The 15,537-nt window shown below is 36.1% G+C and overlaps 1 pseudogene; it reads right to left on the bottom strand.

Moving 5' to 3' along the window:
- Nucleotides 1-381: 381 nt before the first annotated feature.
- On the bottom strand, nucleotides 382-1,424 carry LOC149258690 (microtubule-associated protein 70-1-like; annotated as a pseudogene).
- Nucleotides 1,425-15,537: the final 14,113 nt, after the last annotated feature.

Below are 15,537 nucleotides of genomic sequence, written 5' to 3'. Positions count from 1 at the left end.
AGAGAACATTTTGATGGTCATAGTGAAGTTGAACATAGTTAATATCTTTAAATTCAAAAGATGTACTTGTTTTCGAGACATATTAACAACTTATTGTGTGGTTTTTCTTGTACCAGTCACCTATGAGCAGAGTGATATCACCACCAAGAGTAGGAAATAAAATAAGGATGAGGGGATTGCTTGCAACAGTTATCCCTCCAAATCCCCTAGTTGCTTTGTGCATATACATTGACGGAAATTCGTAGTAGTTTCTTGTTTGGTCCTTCACCTGGAACTTGTATGTAAAGTTCTATCCTGGTGGTATATGATATTTTGTTCCCAAAACTCCATCTTGCCACGAATTCCTCCTCTATTAGTTCCTAATATTATTCCAGAAATAAATTAATATTTCTTTACAAACTTCGAGCTAGTCAGACATCTTGCCCATTGATCATTCTCCTTGTCAATCTACAATGCAACTACCTCTTTCTCCATAGAAGACACCTCCCTGCACATTTTTTTGGCTTCAACCTCCATTTATTTTGTTAAGGTATCTAATTTATTTTCTAGCATATGACTGTGAATTTCCAAGAAAAATATTATAATCATAAGACAATGGATTTTGGAAAGAACTTATGAAGACAAATGCACTCTATGATGGAATGATAAGGCGACATACCTATGTTTCATCATCCTTGTCCTTAATACTTTATCCTTCTCATGACTGGTTTTTCTCAATGTTATGACCTCCTTCTGGAACATATCATACAACAACCCTGACATCATATCATCCTGACTAATTTCTACAAATTCAGGTGGCTTGTTATCTAAATTGTCCTTCCATGTATCTTGTGATTCAATCTTTTTTTGACACCTCACTATTTTTTTCAGTTAATTGGTTCCCCTCAAATCCATTTGTAAAATAATTGTTATTGTTCAGTGACCTAATGCATTCAATTAATGTGCCACCATCAAAATATTTTGAGATTCCTTTTGCATGTTTTAAAATTGTACTTGTGTTAATAAATATAGGAGCCCTTGGTTGGGAGATTTCTACCCAGCGCGGTCCAAATACATTTGAAGGTGATCTTGATAAACTTTTAACACCCCCTATAGATTGATGGCATGAACAACCATTGTTGCAACTTCACAACTCCAAGCGAACAACACCATTTGAAGATGACCTTAGTCCATCTTCCCATACTTTTAATCATAATTGCAACTTTTCCTAAAATGTCAAGAAGTATATAGAAACTCAAGCATGCTATGAAGAAGCACAATAAAATTAATAATCAAACTATTTGATGGAAGTAAGTAAGATACGAGGAAAGAAATGAAAGAAATAATAGTGACTTTGAGTTGTTCCTCAAACTTGGCAATTCTTTCAATAGTGGCTAACTTGTCCTAAATTTGTTATTTCACCCTGTAGGAAAAATGTAGTACATTCTGAGTGACAAATCAAGTAGACGATCCTTCCAAATCCATGTCCTTGTCAAAAATTTACTTCACTGACTCAGACAAAGAACTGTAATTGAATGGAATAAATCACCTAGTTGAATCATCATTCTTCAAGCCACTACTTGATAGGCATAACTTTATCATTGAAATCTTTCCATTCTTTTGCAACTACAACTGCAACTCAATTCACTGTAACCTTTGCATGTGCAAATTCTCTATCCATTGTTTTCCTCTCTTCCTGAGCAATATAACACAGGAACAAATCAAACTTTTGAATGCATATAGGAATTGTGAAAATAAAATTCTATTACAGCTTAGAGCTAAACGACATTCTGAATAAACAAAAATGTGATTTTTTTACATTCAACTCTTGAAATTTCCGTTGATAATCATGCACTACATTTGCAACAACTCCCCTAGTAAGAAAAACTTATTCAAGCTCACAAACAATTTGGCTTAGCTTCTCAACCTCTGCTCTTTTTGGTGGTGCATCTTGTCCAAAATTTTATTCTCTTATTTACATAGATAACTAAAATTCAATTTAAAGAATTTAGGACCAACATTAAAATTAAGTGCGTTGCACATTTCCATAATATTAATAAGTAAACTACAACAGAAACAACACCTGACAAATTTCAATCTATTTCACCAATTCGTGGTTCCTATTTTGAATATCATCAACCATTGAATCCTTTTCTAAAACACTTTTCATTGTCCTCTTTACATCGAGCAAAGTTGCTTCCTTTGACTTGCTAAGTTGTTCCAAAGCCCTATTATCTTCCTATAATTTCATAATTTGCAAGATAGAAAAAAGTTTAAGACGATCCACCAGTGTAGTGGTGTGGAATCTACAGGCATAAACCACAAGCATCCCCGAGTTAAAGGGGCTAGCTATGGCACACAAGACAAATAATTGATTTTTCCACAGGAAGGAAGTACCTATTTCCTAGAAAGTTTAAGTTCTGCCTCCACTAGTGCAAGAATAGCTTCAATCGGTGGCATGTCATCATATTTTTGAGAAGCATGCACCCTTCGAAGAGTAGCTTCTGTTGTAAATTGTGTAACCAATGCATCTTTCTTCTCATTGGTTATTTTCTTTATCTCAAGGTTCTATAGTAACAAGCATCATGTAAGGTCATCACAATTTATATTTTAAAATGTCTCTTCATAACCTGGAATGGCAACTAAAGGAAGACCAATATAATAGTTCAAGTTGGGAAATGTACCCTATTTTTACGAAGGATCTCATTAGTCTTCAGTTTTCCATCCAATTTCCTCAGCTCCTCTATAAGTTGTAGAACAATCATGATGCATGCAATCCATCAAATGAATCATATGAAACCAACTTATACACTACATGTGATACCTCTTGCTAAAACTATGGGCCCTATTAAATGAATTTAAAAATTCACACATATCATCAAAAGGGAGATAAAAAAAAGGTGATCAAACACATTCACGATAATAGTATCATTAGTGACATTTTTAATTTGGGGGCTGGAAAATTTCCCATTTATTAGGATTCCTTGTAGTGATGATAATGGGTACCATTAGTAATGTACTGATGTGGAGTCCATCCAAATAGGAATAGAACAAAAACAGGTCGCATGGTTGCAAAAAGGAAATAAGGAGTCTGATTCCTAGCATAAACAATATAGTTCTCAACATGGAGGCCATTGGTAGGTACGAGATGAAACAATTCTTGGTTTGACATCTAGTCAACAAAGACAGAGATACAAAAGAACATGGACGAAGAGAAATATAATCAAAGAGAGTAGAGAAAGAGTATATTACCTTGCATCTCTGAAGTTGTGGACCGCGTGCAGCCCGCGCTACTCTAGCCAAAATTCAAACCTCTACCTGATGAACAAGATGACCATAGTGCTCCACAATGTGACCCAGTTTCTTGTCAACATCAGATTTGATGGCATTCATCAACTTCAAAAGTAATTTGATATTGAACCCTTGTTCCATGCCATAAAACAAAATACATGCTCCAAAATGGGTGGTTATATAAAATTAACATACCTCTAAATTCCTCCTGTTAGTGTCAGTCTTTCCAGCCTTCCTACAGTGATCAAATATGCTCTTACAAAGTGGTCTCAGAGTGTTAAGGTCAAATTTTGTTATTTCAGTGAGTCTTCAAGCAAAATTTGGTCACTAGGCATTAGGTCTAGGGTTTGCTCTCACTCTTCTCAAAGTTGTCCAAATGGCGGTCCATGTCATTATTCAGTTGAGTCTATCATCATTCATAGGGTTTTCATTATCATCTCAGTGTCTAATGAGTCTTTTTACAACTTATTCATGCTTCAGTTGTGCCTAGGCAAGGTCATTTCCCTCTCCTAGGGTTTTCAAGCCAATTTCTCTTGGGCGGCCAAATCATCGACAAAACTCATATCCTGATGTTCATACACCTTCCCCTATCCTTAAAGTACCTTATCAAACACTTCCCATCACTGAGATCCCCCAAATTCCTCATTTTTGCACAAACCCTAGCTTCTTGCTACAACTTGGCAATTTTCTAGGTTGGGCCTGTGTTTTGCCCTTTTGGACCCCTTCCCCTCACTCAAACTCTGAGATTCCACTTTCCCCTGCTTCATAACATCCCTCCCTACTCCCAAAAATTTCCTCAAGAATTTAGAAGCCCCCTATCCCCTTCATTTCGCTCCATTTCTACAAAATTCCTTGTTTCACACATCGGGATAAGTTTCACTCAAAAGCTGTTTCAGAGCAATCAAAGATGAATTTTGGGAAACTGAGAGAGGTTTTTGTCCAAAACATTCCAAGGAAGAAAAACCTCCTTCACTTTTTACACAGGTGTCATGGTTTGAGAGAAATGTCAAGAATATCGTTGCCTCAGGAGAATCAAAGACACCTCTGAAGTGACCTTGGGAAAATCAAGTTTTCTCCTAGCTTGGTTGGCCAAATGATTTTCTTGATGGGTAAAATGATAACTATACACAAAGATCTTTCCAATGAGCTATCATGAGCTCAATTTGGGGTTGAGGAAGACATTCAAAAGTTGACTGCAACAGCACTCTTCCTTGAGGCAGCCTCATTTGGCACTTTTTGACCAGTCTTGGGAGATTTGATTTTTGACAGGCCAAATGAACTCCAAATTGAAAAATTTCAGTTGGGTTGGAAAGTAGACTCAAAGACCTTTCCAACGAGCTATACTGCACCTAATTATGACACTGAAAAGGCCTCCAAAAGCCTCCTGAAAGGCGCACGACCCGTCAGAGGCGCGCGACCCGTCAGGCACCCTCTGCCAGTGCAAAAATTACACTGGCGCGACCCGTCAGGGGCGCGCGACCCGTTGGGGATTTCTCCACAGAAATTTGCCAGTAAACTTGCCAAGGAGCCACAAATTGCCAAATTTTGTAAGGTAGGCCCTCAAATCATGAAAAATTGTTGCTTGTTACAGTTTAAGAAGATCATGATTATATTTGTAGAGGTCTCCATTTGCAAGTAGAAGTCTCCATTGTGCTTTGGCTTGAAGTTGTCAAATTGCTAGGGTTTTATATGCTGTTTTGAGGTATCCCTTGTCTTCCCTATTTTTCACCTCCCATTCCATATTCCCTATCATTTTTATTTAAATTTCCCTTCCACAATTGCTAAGAGCCCTAAACCCTACCCCTCTTCCTAAGAAATCAAAAAATTAAACCCTAACCCTACCTCCCATAACATCCTTGCAAATGAAATTGTATGATGATGTATATGTCATGCACAACACCACCACCACATCCTAAGATTGTTCACGAGGAGGAAGGACCATCACAGCAGCATCACATCCCTGTCACTAGACATGTTAGTTCCTCATCTCAGCTCACTTATCAGAGAGGCCAGAGGGCCTTGTTTGCAGCAGCTCAGCGAGTAATTTCTCCACAGCATGTGGAAGGGGTCTCGCCTTCATCATCAGCTCAGTGAGTGTTATCTCCACATCGGGTGGAAGGGGCCTCGCTTTCTTCACCAGCACAGGTAGCACAGAGGGGCAAGCAGCCCATGATCAAGGGGGAGATGACCGGTGATCCCGACATTGACATTATTGATCTTGATACCCGCTCTCCTACTTCGGAGCATCATGAGGCTATTCAACAAAAGGAGGCAGAGAACCGCTTGTTGCAGCAAAGACTAGAAGGTGCACAATGGACAATCTCATACCTGGAGCAGTGCAACAAACAGTTGGAGGATGAGAAAGCACTTGATGAGCTATGGAGGATTCGTAGTGACCGAACCTTGAACCGTAGAAGACCCGGTGACCCATTGCCTGCTGACCGAGAGTCTATGCTAATCCAGGAGAACGCACACTTGGAGAGGCTGTTGGATAAGGCCAACCAAGAGAAGATATTGCTGAGGAACATGAAAAACCATCACTGGGCAAGAATGCATGTGTGCAAGGCCAAAATGAAGATGTTTCAAAGGCGGTTGTCCGAGGCCCTAAAAGGGAAAAAGAAGACCAATCCACTCCGTATCTTGGCTGAGGCTTCACTCAAAGATCATGGCACTCAATAGCCTAGCCACAGCTCAAAACCCAAAAATTTTTGAGAATTTTGGGTAATTTTGGCATTTTTTGGTAATTTACAGGTTTTGGCTCTTTAACGGGTCTCACCAACTCTTTTTCACAAAAACTCAGCATTTCCTGATTTTTTATGCAAAGTTACATATTCCCATGGATGGACTTGAGTTTTTATGGAGTTTTGGGCCTCCAGAAGGTCAAAATACATGCAAAATTTGACTTTCTGCCACTTTTTTGAACTGCAGAAAGCTGTCTTGGAGAATTGGTTTTTGACAGGGCAAATGAACTCCAAATTCAAAAATTCTAGTTGGGTTGGAACGTCGACTCACAGACCTTTCCAACAAGCCCACTTTTGCTCAATTTGGCCACCTGAAAGTACCCCAAACAGAGATCCAAAGGGGCGCGACCCGTCAGGCAGGGGGGCGCGACCTGTCAGGCAGTTTTTTGCCAGATTGCACTGTACAGCGCAGAAAACGCAGATTTGACTCAGTTTGACTTTTTGGGGTGGAAGATGATTATCTTTGATGTAATTATTGTAACTCTAAGACACTTTTACTATTGTTTAACACTTCTAGAAGATTCATTCATGTAAAGGGTAAAAATTAAATGTATGAATTGGTTTCCAAGTTTATAGAGGCAAGTTGTTTGACTGCCTAGTTTGTAGTGCTTAGTTTAGAAGTGGTTGAAACAGCTCCTAGGATAGTGAGCTCGACCCATGGACGCAGGGAAAGAGGTTAGATCATCTATATTATGTACTTTCTTGCTCATTTTCATGGTTGGACTCTTGAGGGAGAAGCTATCATTGTATTATTTCACTTGTATCTCTGCAATTTTTGGCTAAGGAAGACCAGGGTTTTGCAGTCCTTTTTGGGATTCTTGTGGTTTCATGTATTGATGGAGTGCTTCTTAATGTTCTTGTAAGTGTGTTATGTGATTCATCTCCTTTCTTTCCTTCTGCATATTAAACAAATGAAGTGTTAAAGTAAGAATTCATGCTTGCCATGCTCTACTTTTAAATTTGTTTAATTTCTATGTTTTCTACTGTTTAAGGAGAATTCAAAGTATTATTTGCTCTCCTTAGCTCCTCACCGGTCTTTTCCATCCACTCACCTCAATCAAAGGCATCAATACTGTCTCCTACCTCGCCCCAAAGAATCCCCTGCAGAAACTGTGTCAAATCCCCGCACCCAAAATTGCAATTCCTCAATTTGCCACCAAAAACCCAAAAAACCCCAAATCAACCTTTTTAATCAGTTTACTAGCCTAATATCAGTGTTACCTTGTTGGTCATCTCATCCATTGAAGATTTTACCGAGATAGGCCGGAGAGAGCCTTCTCCTGCCCCGTAGGGCTAGCTACGAGGCTAAATGGTTTGATGTAGCCTTGAGGTTTACCTTTCTCAGCCTGAGGTGAAATTTCAAGCGCTAACACCTCCCTTGGATATTGAGTTTGACGGATGCCAAATCGTTATTCCATGTCATGCAAGTTACAAATTGATGTGTGATATTGCATCTGTGAATGGAAAACTATTGGAGGAGGTGTTGATGTGATGAAAGGAAGTTGGTATAAAGTTTGAATGTTGGTGGAGTAGGTTATAACCATATATTCTTCAAAGATAATAATTGACCACATGGACATGTTGAGTACTAGACATCTATGGCACTAGTTCTACCAAAAACAAACTAGTGGAAATACAGTTGGCCATACATAAGAATAAAAAATGTGGATCAAATCAGAGGTCGATTTTGCTCACAAATAACAAAAAAATACAAGTTGCAAGGCCTGATCATATCTTTGGTGGAGTAAAATAAAAGCGCATAGGACAAATATTTCCTTTAAAGGATCGAATAATTCTCCCATGATCTTGTTTAGATATTTGTGACATATGGCATGGATAGGTGGCAGGTATACTAAAGTATCGTAAGGAAGGAAGTTTGGTATAAGATTCATTCAATACACCACCTTTTGCACACAGATGGATGGATATGTATTGAAACTACTTAATTCCCAGTGGCTTTCTTGTATCTCTTCATCAACATCTCACAACTATTCATTTCATGTGGACAAGCAAGGAAAACTACCCTAGGAACTCTTGCTTAAAAAACATCACATGGAAGATAAAGGGGACACCTATTGAGGACAATGAATCCTCAACAATGTCATGAGGAAAAACCTCATCAAAGAATGTCTATCAACATAAAACATGAGTTGGGCACAAAAGTAATAACTTAGCTTTAATAAACTTAGCATAAATGCAATACCAAAAGAGTCAAAGGGAATTTTTCAATTATATTTGTATGTAAACATATCTTCTTAGCAAGATTTTACCATTTATATAAATATTAAAAAAAATTAATAAATTTCCTTTTTTTAATCGATGTATAATAAGCTACAAATGCCATGCCAAAATAACATAATATATTTACGCATACCAATTTATACAAATATTAGTACCAGATGGTAATTTTTTATGTTGACCTTGAAGATCTTGGAAACATAGAAGAAATATAAGCCTCTCACTCAAGAGAATGAGGAATGAAATGTTAATGTAATGGAGCTTGAGCTAAATAGTGAATAATAAGGGTTTTTAATCAAATAAGGACCGGTTTAGATTCATCTTAACTCTGGATCTACCAAGCGCTGAGAGCGATCAAATTTCTTTTCACTTTAAAAGACGTTTTCATCTCAAGAGATTTGATCCCTCTCCACGCTTGGTAGATCCATAGTTAAGATGGATCTAGGTTGTTTTAATTTCCCCTTTTAAATAGGCTATATTCCACTTGAATACCATGGGTTAATAACATGGGTTGTCATAAACCTAGAGCTCAAAAACCACTGGTAATAAATTATGAAAATTAATAAATTAATTTTTATTTTTATTTTTATGTTTTATTTTATTTTTGTCTAAGTTAAAATGTTTACATGACATTATATCTCAACCATACTATGATGGAGAGCACCTCTTAGTGCAATAAAAAGGATCCTAATAATTGTTCGTATCAATTAGAGTTCATCTAATAGATTATTATTTCTTTATACATACGAGGATGTGGCATTCACGACTCTTAATTATTTTTAACACATGGACTTCATTTCTTATACATATGGAAATGTGATATATACTTCTCTTGCATATGGAAATAGGGTAGATACTTAATGATAGATAGAGTGTATACTTAGTGATACATATCATATAGCTAAAATATTAATGTTAGTTAAAATATTAAATTTTAATATTAATTATATTAAAATTTTAAATTTTAAAAAGAAAAAGTATAAATATATTTGATATTTAGTGTATATATATATATTAAATAAAATATTTAATATTCTTATAAGTTAAATTTTTGTTTTTTTAAAGGGAACAGGTAGCTTTATATTTATTAAACTAGTCAAGAAGCCAATACCTTACATTCACAAACTGTTCATCAACTACTGAGATCCAAATCTGATCAAAAAGCATTCTACTGCTACCTTGCCTATATCATGTAATGATTCTAACCAAATTTATCTTGTATAATCTCCAATACATGACATTATAGAGCACTGATTTACATAACATTAATAAAAAAGAAAGTTGAAATATATTTACATTCCTGGAAGTTCTCCATCAGCGATCGCGTTGCATTTTCTGCCTTTGTCTGCATTGGAATCTCTATATTCACCAGCTCCTCAGGATCGCATGGATTTTCTACATTAGGAGAAGGAGGGTCTTGGATACTAAAGACTTCCTTAAGAACCCCAACAGTTGTCACTTCCACTGTTACCTCCATTCCTTCCACCTTTGCAGAAATATTGTCAACCTTAGTAGTCAAATTCACCATTGTAAGCCGAAGCCTCTCTACGTCCTCCCTCAATATTTGGACCTCTCATATTAGCAACGAAAAATGAGTTCACACTTCCTCCATTATCTAATCCCCAACATCATCTAATTTGGACAATTTCTCTTCCATTGATGTCACCTCTTGATTTGTTCCCGACTTCTCTACACCTGCCTCAGTTGAGGATGCCATTCTCGAATTCAGACAAATTATCACTAAGACTTGGCGATGTTCCTTTCTGTATTATTTCCATTTATATTCATGTTTATGACCAATTCCAAGCTCTGTTTTCATTATCGTCCATTGAATGCCATTACTATACATTCACTCTGTGATTTTACTTATGTCATGCAACCTTATCATGATCCAACTATCAATATTTCCACACTTACTTTGCCTACAAAGGAATGAATAATTTTCCTAGGGGTGTTACATTCCATGGTGAATTCACATGGGGAATGACTCCATGTGTCCTTTGTTGTGACATTTTCCTTCACCGTTTTTCATTTGGACAAGCTACCTGCCATTGACTCTATTCCCAAGAGTCACCACTTCATTCCCTTCTTTATATTCATTACCATGATATTAATTGATACTCGAACAAGCCTCAGGACCCTATTATTCCATCTCATCATCCAAAGCTTGGTGATCCCTACCATATCTTTATCAAATTTTTTAAGTGTCATGGAATATAATGATATGATTTATCTCCTTGATTGAGAAGTAGAACCCTGTTCAAGGCAAGCCCCTATGTTTTCATACTCATCAACAATCTTGTTGTTTTCTCATCTTATGTGATAAGAAATAATAAACTTTTTAATTTTCTCTCGAATCCTTAAATGTTTAACATCGAATCTCCCAAAACAATTAGTTGGTGTATACCTCTAGCTATGGCTAGCTTCATTCCTAGCCATAGAGCTAGTGCCTTGGGCTAATTATTGGTGGAAGTTCCTAATCCACATGCATATTTTATCTCTATTTCTTCAATGGGGCAATAAATTACCCCTCCCACTCATGCCTCCCCCGTTGTTATAAGTTAATTACTAATAGAAGAATACTAAGTATATTTTAATTTTAATTTGTTATTTTTTTCATAAAAATGAATAGCTCAAGTCAAATGATTTAGCTCGGGAAGTCGAGAAAATAAATTTCTATCCTCCTCACCTAGGTTTAAATTCCATTTGTAACATGTTTTCTCTCCATAAACCAATTGTTTATTGGGAAGTCATGAGCAATATCTCACTCTCATTTATTAGTGGAAAGTGGGATAAGCAATAACATATAAAAAATAAAAACATACATTCCATAAGAACAAAAAATAATAATAATAACAAATCATAAACAATGTCATAAGAGGATATTTCGTAATGGCAAACCTCATTACAAGGAGAAAAACCCTCAATTCGTAATGCATCCTTTTCTTTGATGGTTACTTAAATAAATTTTAAGTAATATATATAAAGTAATAATAAATTAATTTTAAAATAAAATTAGTTATATTATTTTTACATAATAAAAACTTATATGTTTCGAAGCCTCGTAGGAGTTTTTCCATTAATTTTTTTTTTAAGCCAAATCACACATATGTGATACATTGGTATAACAATTTTCTATGTATTTTGTTGGGAAAAATACCAAGAGGGAGGTGAATTGGTGTTTTTAAACTCACTTTAAACTTTTTATTTCATATTTTGATTTATGTACGCTATTGTCATTCATGCAACCAACGTATGTATGCGACTTTAGTAAAGGCAAACATCGTATATACAATTAACTAACTTTTCATATATTTCATCATCTATTCATCTTTAACCAAGGAATTATTACTTCATTATTCATTAATTAAATAGTAACCATGAACAGTAAGAAGAAGATAGATCATCAACACACATGAACACCGGTATTTTAGGTGGAAAGTCAACGTAGGAGAAAATGACCATTGCCATCATCTTTGTCATATTCTTTTATTATAAAGGAAAAATTCTTACAATATTGTACTAGCGCAAACTATTACCCGTACCCAAGCACTCACCTGTAGAAGGCTACAACCTTCTCTTGTTCTCCAACATCCACTGGAAGGAAGCTCCAACCCCCTAATCTCGTTTACTAGCTCCTACCAGAAAGGGGCACCCACCCCCTGCACAAATTCACTAGCTACTACTGGAAGGAAGCTTCAAATCCCTCACTGAAGGCTCCAATCCTCAACACCTCTATGGACCATGTTTCATAATATTTCATACTAGATCCACCTAACTCAAAAAATCAAACATGTAGGTCACCTTTCATCATATTTTCATATTGGGCCCACTTTCATCATTAAGCCCAATACTAAGTAACAATTCTGAAACCAAAAGTTGAATCAAAATTATCAATTACCGAACCACCTGAATCACTATAACATAAGAAAACCAATCATTGAATCTTAATCAACAAATGTAACTAGCTCAAACCAATCCATAATTGATCATATCAATGCACAATCACTCATCAATATACCAAGCCATACACTGTTAGTCATCACAGAAACCAATTGTTGTCATTACAAACTCTGATCAAACATACATTAGAAGTTATACGCTATTGTTCTGAAGAAAAACCATGTATGTACGCGCTTGCTTTGTATCACACATGCGTGCATATCTCTAAATGTTGAACATTGAATCATTGAACCATACTTAGATCATTTCATCAGTCACAAATCACTTAAGCATAGATCACGATATTGTAACATCATTATCAATAAATATGAAATTTCATATTTAACCCAGTCAACATTGTTAGATACAGATCATTATAATAGAGACATCATCGATAGACAACAACAATCAGAACAGAACTGATCAAATATCATAAAATACTCATATTGCAAAACCCTAGCATATGTACAAAATCTACACAAAACATATTAGCATATGTACGCACTTACCATTCACAATACCTGCATACAGATCTAAACATACTAAAAAAAAAACTTCACAGAATATATACGCGACTACCCAAAAGAAGATCCACGTATGTACATGACTAACCTGAGACAAATATGTGTACATATCTGTAAACTTTTGTTGCAAACACAATTTGACTCTCTACATCCTTTACTATCAAAATTACATAATTTAGAATACTTCATTCAGATCACAAAATCATTACAACCATAGATATATCATTGTTAGTTACTTAGACATTTTCAATAAGTAAATCAAACAAGAACATATGTCACCATACTTTACATCTTTCAGATCTGAGTCTTCTCCTTGCTCCCTGATACACACCTATTTCAGATCAAATCATTCATAAATAATCCATCACTTGCACACCTAACACTTTGATCTCCATCCCCTTATATAAATTTTAGTCTTAGCCAATGGCCAATCCTTTGGTAATTCCATTAGTATTCTTTGACGATCAAATAATCATTTTCACTCTCATTACTATGGGTCAATACCATGGTAAAGTCCCCTACTATCTAGATTACCATGGTGTAGATTATTTATGCAAATTTTCTTCACAATACCTGCATATGTATAAGACCCTTCTGAATAGGATCCACGTATACTTTCCCAAACATCACCTTTATTATTCGTCTATCTCTAAATTGATATTCCTTTGTCCATATCACCTGTCACATTTGTACCAGCCTACATAATCATCATTTTATCATAATGTTGACATCTTTATCAAGTAGGTTTCCATCAAGGACAACACAGCCATAATGCCAACAATACCCCCTTTTGGACTTGATGGAAACCACTTTGGTGTTTGGTCACCACCTGTAATCATCTGAAAACACACCTACAAATATCAAGACTTTTCAACAAGCATTCTTCTTCAAGCACCAAGCTTATCTCCCCCTTTGACATAAAGGACAAAGGGATGACCAATCTTGAATGAAGGCTTCTTCTGTTAGATCCCTATAATACTAGTGATTACCCCATTACTATTGTAGTTGTATCCCTTATTAATATTGTTGTGCCCCTATTGCCCCCATATTGTTATTATTGTGCCCCATAGAAACCCTCTATTGTTATTTTTGTGGCTTTATAGTATTATTGTTAGGTCGGCTGGGTTATATTGTGACTCCTTAGACTCCTATATATAGAAAGGAGGTTTTGTCATTTGTATCATCGAAGAATTGTTCATTTATGTAATGTAAAGGAGGTTTCCCCCTTGAAGAGGCTGAATTCTAAGGCGTTGATCTATCTTTTCTATCTTTTCTTGAGCTGGTTTCATAACATTTGGTATCAGAGCTTTGGATTCTAGGGTTTCGCTACTCCAAACAGGTCATCGTGGAATTTTCGCTATAACTTTTTTCTGCGATGTTTCAGAAGCTAAAAAAAAACCCATTTGAGAAGACATCATGCTGAATCTCGGGTCTAAATTTCAGAGCTTTTCGCTCTATATTTGCGGAGATATGATCTGAGGAAGTTGGTCTTTTCGCAGACTCCTGAATTACATTCCAAATAGGTGACTTGGGGAAAATCGTCATAACTTTCTCTCTAAGCATCAGATTGAAATTTTGTAAGAAGGTACAAAAAGAGGATGGACTGTAGTTTTCTTTTATATATTTTTCAGATCCAAAGGTTGAAACAGTGACTTGTGGCACGTCATACAAGTTCGCTCTACTGAAATAGTCTATAATCAGGTCACTGTGGGAGATTTGGCATAACTATTCCGTGGAGAATCCAATTTGGATTAGATTGGTGGCATTGGAAAGAGGACACAAAGGGCTATCTCAAGTTGCAATTTTAGAACTAGATGATTCGAAATTATAGAGATACATCAGATGCAATATCAAGCTCCTACAAAGTGAAAAAATGTGTGTAGTTTTTTTAAATTTTTGCATAAGCTTGGTTTGAAAAATTAGTTTGAAGGAATTCAAAGGGCATAGTAAAGCATTATTATCAGTAATTGATGACCCGAGGGAAGAAAATGCAAACACCTAGTAGGCAACCTGAAAGCTCTAGCATGACTCATGAAGAAGAGGAAGAAATGCAACATGATATATCAAAATTACGAGACCAAGTGCAACAAGTGTCACTTGCACAAAAAGCAACAGAATCTAAGATGGATGGTTTAAAGAAAGATGTAGAAGCTAAGATGGATGGTTTAAAGAAAGGCGTAGAAGCTAAGATGGATTGTTTAAAGACAAGCATGGAAGATTTGAAGACAGGCATGGAAGATTTGAAGATAGATTTGACAAAGTTTCTACAAGAAATGCTTACTAATGGTGAAAGGGTAGTAAAGGAAACTCTTTTTTTTCCCACTGGAAAAATCGTAATCTTTCATTAACTTAGAAAAATTACATATTGTAGATGCATTTTGCATATGCTGTATGTTCTTCTGCCACATGTGGGTAGCTATTTATCTATTCTGTCTGTTCAAAAGCAAAAATCATCACGCAGGATGTTCTTTGTTATCAGTTATATATATACATATTGCCACGCAGGGCTTCAGTTTTGTAATTTTTATCATCTATGTACAAAAAAGTTCCAAAAAAGTATCATTTTCAGATCTGTATCTCATGGGCTGGCTGCCCTGTGATAGTGTGCATCTATGTATGGGCGGTGGTAGTATTGGTATGCATTTGTTCCTCGCTGCTCCTGTATCATCCACTCTCCTCTGGGAAATGCCGTGGCCTCCTTGGATAGTTGGTCGGCACTGCTGTTGTGTTCCCTGTAGATATGTTGACAAGTGATGTCAATAAATTGTGCCTTCAGTAAATTAATATCATCCAAAATGTTTCTCTAAGTGTGTGTGTGTGGC

Source organism: Pinus tabuliformis, chromosome 6, assembly GCF_031772625.1.
Source record: "Pinus tabuliformis cultivar Carrire ecotype Pingquan chromosome 6, CPIR1, whole genome shotgun sequence".
Classification (NCBI taxonomy): domain Eukaryota; kingdom Viridiplantae; phylum Streptophyta; class Pinopsida; order Pinales; family Pinaceae; genus Pinus; species Pinus tabuliformis.
The sequence above is the reverse complement of the archived record's forward strand: the minus strand, read 5'-3'. Positions and strand labels throughout refer to the sequence as shown.